This window comes from Gekko japonicus, unplaced genomic scaffold (assembly GCF_001447785.1).
Source record: "Gekko japonicus isolate JY-2015 unplaced genomic scaffold, Gekko_japonicus_V1.1 scaffold2737, whole genome shotgun sequence".
NCBI classification, from domain to species: domain Eukaryota; kingdom Metazoa; phylum Chordata; class Lepidosauria; order Squamata; family Gekkonidae; genus Gekko; species Gekko japonicus.
Genome location: NW_015168128.1, coordinates 118,190 through 125,440, shown reverse-complemented (window position 1 = coordinate 125,440; position 7,251 = coordinate 118,190).

Below are 7,251 nucleotides of genomic sequence, written 5' to 3'. Positions count from 1 at the left end.
TGCTAAGTCTGTACTGAATAAACTTATCTTAGTTTATAAATAGTGTCTGGATTGTGGTAACTGGACTTCAAGCTAAATCCTGTAGCCTAAACCACTGACCAATTGTGCTACCTGTGTAAGATTAAGTGCATCTCTGAGCTAGAGTTGCTAATGTGTAAAACCCACATGCCAACTGAGATTCTGGGGATCTCTAATCTCATCTTGGTGAGGGATTAATCTTAGAGATCCCTGGTGGCTATTGTGTTTAAATCCAGAGAGCCTACCTTTCTGGGTTATTGAGTAATGTATTGTGCCAGTGTAGAATTTTTCCCCCATCCCTGGACTGGCCTGGGGGGCAGAATCTATACAGGAGGTATCAAAGATGGTTTAAAAATATGCATGGTGTGGGGCGGAGTCAAGAAAGGGAATTTATTTCCCTATTCCCAACACTCTTAGAATCATAGAATGTTAGAGTTGGACGGGACCTTGCAGGTCATCTAGTCCAACCCCCTGCACTCTGCAGGAGCATAGCCGAAAGATAATCCTACAGCATACCCGAAAGATGGTCATCCAGCCTCCACTTGAAAACATCCAGCGAAGGAGCATCCACCACCTCCCGAGGAAGACTGTTCCACTGCTCAACCACTCTTACAGTTAGGAAGTTTCTCCTGTTATTTAGATGGTAACGGCTCCCTTGTAATTTCTACCCATTAGATCTAGTCTTGCAATTCGGAGCAAGAGAGAATAGATCCGCTCCATTTTCTACATGACAGCCTTTCAGATATTGGAAGACAAAGCAAAGTGTTCTAATACCCAATGCCTAATTAAGTTGTGGAAGTCACTGCCGATGTAATGGAAGTTTACAGCAATTTAAGGGAAAAGATGACTTAGTATGAATCATATATGACTTAACATCACATGAAACTCCAAATTGTTTAAATTGATAAATTGTTCATTATTAAACATGCACTTCTTATTAAGCATACTGTTGGTTATTTAATACATGTTTTTCAGTCCATTGGAATTGTGAAGTCTTTTCTGGGATTGCAGAGTTTTCTTCAAATCCCCAGTCTATCGAGGTATCAATTGTATTTTATGCATATATTAAATAACCATCAGTATGCTTAATAAGAAGAAGCATGTTTAACGATGAACAATTTATTAATTTAAGCCATTTGGAGTTTCATGTGATGTTAAATCATATATGATGTAATGAAGGTGGCCAGCATTGGTGGCTTTCAAAGAGAAGGAGAAAAATTTGTGGAGGGCAGCCACCAATGGATATTAGCCATTGTGGCTAAAAGGATGCTTCAGGATCAAAGGGAGCATAACTCTGAATATTAAGTGTGGGGATATAGGGTTGCCACCTTCCAGGTGGCACTTGGAGATCTTCTGCTATTACAATTGATCTTGAGAGGACAGAGGTCAGTTCCCCTGGAGAAAATGGCTGCTTTGAAGGGTTATCTCCTTGAATGGGATGCCTCTCTTTGTCTTAACCTGGGAGCTGCCCTCTGACCCTCCCTCCCTCTCTCGCTTTGTCCTCTCACTCACTTTACATGGCCTTCCATGGAGACACATGTCTCTGCAGGTCTCTCCTGTAGATAATAATGCCCTCGTACTACCACACACATGACGCTGGACAACCTGGCCATTGGTGATAGGGAAAGTAGCCTTCTTTCTCTCCTTTTAGGTTAGGCTTCTTTCTCTCCTTTTGACCTGAATATGAACTAGATCTACTTGAGTAAATGTAAGTTTTTACCTTTTTTGCAATACATGGGAGATTTATTTACTGCATTCAGTATCATGCTTCCATGACTGGGCAAAACTCTGCTACATTGACCAACTATCCCAATTCAGGGCTCTTTTTGTAGCAGGAACTCCTTTGCATATTAGGCGACACACCCCTAATGTAGCCAGTCCTCCAAGAGCTTACAGAAGCCCACCCTCTAAAGCAGACATTTTCTCAGTAAACTGATCTTGGTTACCTGGAGCTCAATTGTAGTAGTGGGAGATCTCCAGGTGCCACCTGAAGGTAGGCAACACTATCCCAGACAACTGCACAGTTTGGCTTCAGCATTTCTGTACAACTTGCTCATGCCGAAGACAATAGGGAACCCTTTGTGTACAAGAATAGCCACCAACAAAACCCACCAAGGGAAGACCTCTACAGTTCACAACTATACGTGCTCAAACTGTATATTACATTCCTTGAAATACAAAGAAGGGTTAGTGGTCATAACCCAACAGAGTGTATAACCACTTATCCAACAGATTGCTCATAACAATTGAGTATAGTTTACAAAAGGAGCATATTCCAAACCAACACTTGGCTCCTCTGTAATTCCATTGAATTGCAGAGAGGAGAAGAAGAGAAGAGATTGGATTTATACTCCGCCCTTCACTCGGAGTCTCAGAGCTGTTTACAAACTCCTTTCCATTCCCCTCCCCACAACAGATACCCTGTGAGGTAGGTGAGGCTGAGAGAGCTCTGACAGAAACTGCTCTTTTTCAAGGTCTGCTGACAGACCTATGGCTTGCCCAAGGTCATCCAGCAGCTGCAAGTGGAGGAGTGGGGAATGAAACCCGGTTCTCCCAGATTAGAGTCCACGCACTTAACCAATACACCAAACTGGATCATTGAAACATCTTGATTTATACCTGGGAAAAGTGTCCAGCTGTTATTTTTTTCCACAATGGGAGTCTTCTGCTGCTGTTACTTTCTGCTTGGAGGTCTATGGACACCATCTCTGTATGGAATTACAGAGGAGCCTACTGTTGGTTTGGAAGATTTTTTTTTTTTTTGTAAACTATGCTTAATTGTTATGAGCAATTTGTTGGATAAGTGGCTGTACACTCTATTGAGTTATGACCACTAACCCTTCTTTGGCTCCGTTCACACGGAGGATTCGCCATGCTAAAGGCATGAACGTCAGGCGGATTTTCGGGACGTGATTACACCACAACATCTGGGAAGTGAAGCACACCTGTGGCCAACCCGCGGTGTCCCGCCGAAGATGCGCAGTAAAAAAGTACCGCAGAAAGTGCACTAGTATCCGGAAAACACGGGGCAGGGGCGGGCATCTGATTGCGGGAGCGCTAGTATCCCGTGGCATCCGGTGCCTGTCCAGGTCCTGTTGCAAACCAGAAGTTTTTCATAAGCGCATGCGCACAAACACATAACTGAAAGTAGTGCTGCTCCACGGAACTCACAAATGCAAAATGCTCGCTGTGCCGCTTCTTTGCCATGCTCCAGCATCACCGTGTGATCGCCAGCTAACAGCCTAAGCACAGAGACTCGGGGGACCATGTGATCAGGCTACCGTGCTTTATTTTGCTCTGGGGTGAACAGCCACGCCTCCCCCCCATGTTATCTGGCCCATGTGACCGGGGCCTTTATATTTCAAGGAATGCAATATACAGTTTTGAGCACATATAGTTGTGAATTGTAGATGATCTTCCCTCGGTGGGTGTGCAACTTGCTCAGGCAGGCCAGGCAGGTGAGGGGGCAGTTGCAGCCAAGCTGGACATAGGGCAGTGCATGTGACTCACTTCCAAAGGATTGGTGGGGAAGGTGCTGTTACCTGGGCCATTTTGGTGAAGGAGGAGGAGGAGATTGGATTTATACCCCGCCCTTCGCTACCCACAGGAGTCTCAGAGCAGCTTACAATCCCTTTCCCTTCCCCCCCCACAACAGACACCCTGTGAGGTAGGTGGGGCTGAGAGAGCTCTTTCAAGGACTGCTCCTGAGAGAACAGCTCTGAAAGAGCTTGCAACTGACCCAAGGTCACCAGGCAGGCTGCATGTGAAGGAGTGGGGAATCAAACCCGGTTCTCCCAAATCAGAGTCCGCACTCTTAACCACTATACCAAACCCTCCAGACTCTGTTAGGAAAACTCTGGCAATGCTTGAAGAAGAAGATCTGGCCAGAATTCCGAAGAGGAAAAAAAAACGAATGGACTTTGGGGTCCCCCCCCAGTCCTGCAGTTCTAAGATTTGTAGATCTGCTAAGTGTCAGTTTGACAATTTATATGCGCGGGGTAATCAATATCCCTCACAAGCCTGTTGGTGTCGATTGCTTTTCACAGTGTTTAGCTGCTCTGTGCGCTGCATAATGTTGCAGGTGGCACTTTGCAGGCACTTGCGACAGTGACAGATGAAGAGCTTCTCTCCACTGTTTTGGTATCAAATGATCCTTGCGTGCACGCATCTCATTAAACAGGAACTTGAACAGCGAGATTAACACAAACAAGCAATTGGCAACATGAACCACAGCTGTAGCTGTCTCCAGGCATCACTGCTCTGGGGGAAAGGATCAGCTACGCACTGGATCTCTGCCTTGCCCCACTTTGTCTTTAGAGCATTGTTCCCACCGCTTCAGCTTTGTACTCTCTTGGCTATTTCCTGTATGGTCACTGTAGGATTTCCAACCTTCAGGTGGGCCTGATGATCTCCTGGAATTGCAACTCAGCTCCAGACTACTGTTATCATCTCTCCTGAAGAAAGTGGCTGCTTTGAAGGGTGGACTTCATGACATTATACCCAGTTAAGGTCCCTCCCTCACCGAATCCTATCCCCACAGGCTCTACACCCAAATCTCCAGGGATTTCCCAATCTGAGGATGGCATACCCTTGGTCATTTATCTTTCTGTATCTCCAAGAGTTTTCAGTTCCTTCCACTCTCTGTCCTCTGATATCTTTGTGTCTCCCCCACCCCCATCCATGAAGCAGCCGGCAGCGGGAGCCGGAATGGGGATTGGTTATTTGCCATCTGATGGTCTCTAATGTTCTGTTTTTATCTTGCTTTATCTCTGGTTGTACATCGCCCAGAGCCCTGCGGAAGCAGGGATTGGGTGATTCATAAATACAATAAATGATGACGATGACGACGATGGTGATAAATAACTTCCCATGTTTCCCAGGGGTTTTATGGGGGAGAGCATGCACCAGGGAACTGGTGTTTCTGTTCTGCGCACACATACACAAAAACCAAGCAAACAAACAAAATCAGCTCCTAGGGGGGGGAAAAGGGACCATATCAAGATAAGATTAGGAGAATGGTAGATCAATAGCCAAGATGTCTGGAAATCTCAAATGATGCTGGTTTTATGGGAGAGGGGATTATGTGGAACGTCTTGTATTCTGTAGGCCCTGACCTGAAAGCCTAAGCCAGCCTGCTCTAATCAGATCGTGGAAGATAAGCAAAGTTGGCCCCGGTTCATGTTGGGACGGGAGGCCACCAACGAAGACCAGGACCACTATGCAGAGGCAAGCAACGGCAAACCACCTATGTTCTTTTCTTGTCTTGAAAACCCAACAGGGTTGCCATAAGTCGGTTGTAATTTGTGGGCAAAAATGTATTCTGTTTCTCTTATTATTATCATCAACAGTTGTTGTTGTTGTTGTTCAGTCGCACAGTCGAGTCCGACTCTTCGCGACCCCATGGACTAGATCCCGCCAGGCCCTCCTGTCTTCCGCTGTCCTCTGAAGTTTGCTCAGTTTCATGTTCGTTGCATCGATGACACTGTCCAACCATCTCATCCTTTGCCGTCCCCGTCTTCTTTGACCTTCAATCTTTCCCAGCATCAGGGTCTTCTCCAGTGAGTGCTCCCTTCTCATATGGTGGCCAAAGTATTTGAGCTTCATTTTCATTATCTGGCCTTCCAGGGAACAGGCAGGGTTGATTTCTTTTAGGATTGACTGATTTGATCTTCTTGCAGTCCAAGGGACTCTCGAGTCTTCTCCAGCACCATAGTTCAAAAGAATCTATTCTTCGGCGCTCGGCCTTCCTTATAGTCCCACTCTCGCAGCCATACATGACTACTGGGAAAACCATTGCTTGGACCATGCATATTTTTGTTGGCAGGGTGATGTCTCTACTTTTTATCATGCTGTTTAGGGTCGCCATCGCTTTCCTCCCAAGTAGCAGGCGTCTTTTAATTTCATGGCTGCAGTCACAGCCCCTGGAGAAGGAAATCATCAACAGTAGCAGCATCATTATCTGAATTTCTAAGTCAAATTCAGTAATGGGAGAGGTGGGGTAGAAATATTTAAATAATTAGCACTATATGTGGCTAGTGTGGAACTACCCTTAGATACAGCCATGGCTCAGCTAACAGTACATAACGTTCACAGGACTAACATCTTACCCAGCACGTATTGGCCTCACATGGAACTTTATTAATGATGGACTGGCAATCATGTGGAAGACCGAAGCATCTTTCTTAAGAACATAAGAAGAGCCCAGCTGGGTCAGAGCAGTGGTCCATTTAGTCCAGCATCCTGTCTCACACACTGGCCAACCAGTTCCTCTGGATAGCCAACAAAAGAGTATAGAGGCCAAGGCCTTCACAAGAACATAAGAAGAACCCTGCTGGATCCGTCCAGTGGTCCATCTAGTCCAGCATCCTGTCTCACACAGTGGCCAGGCAGTTCCTCTGGATGGCCAACAAGAAGGCAGAGAGGCCGAGGCCTTCCCCTGATGCGGCCTCCTGGCTCTGGGACTCAGAGGTTGACTGCCTCTGAAAATTGATTAATACCTTCCATTTCACTAATGTTATATGCAGTGATTAAGGATGTGCATAGATGCTATTGCTGTTTTTGTTTATTTTATTTTTACCCTGTCCTTCCTCCAAGGCACTCTGAGCAGCACGCAGGGTTCTCCCCTTCCCCATGTTATCCTTGCAGAAGCCCTTTAAAATAGAGAGAGTGACTGGCCCAAGGACACCCAGTGAACTTCACTGCAGAGTAAGGATCTGAACCTGGGTCACCTTGGTCCTACTCCAACACATTATCCACTGTGCCACTGAAAAGTATGCAGACGGAGAGTGATTTCAGCTAAGCATACCTTTATTAGGTTCAGGACAAAGACAACTGACCAGCTCGCAGGCCGGTTTATATGCGTCTCAGAAAACCCGCCACCAAGTACCATAACCACACCCCCTACTCCTAATAGGCTATTTACAGTAACCGGGTGACCATTGGTCTCCCGGCTGGAAAACTAGCCCTTTGATAGGGCCAGCTAGGATCCTTCAGATCCTTTGTCTTTCGACTCAAGCTACAGGTGGTTTGTGCCTGGCCAGCCCGGGCAAGTCCGGGCATGTCAGGCTGAATACATTACACCCCTCCCCCCTTGGTTCGCAATGTACCCACAGACGAAGTCCTTCAGGTACGCAGGTGGCTTCCTGGGGCGCGTCGAGCGGCGAGGTTCCGGGGTGGCGATCGGTTCGGTCTCGGGGCCCATTGGAGCCGGTTGGACCGGGCCCGGTGAAGGGT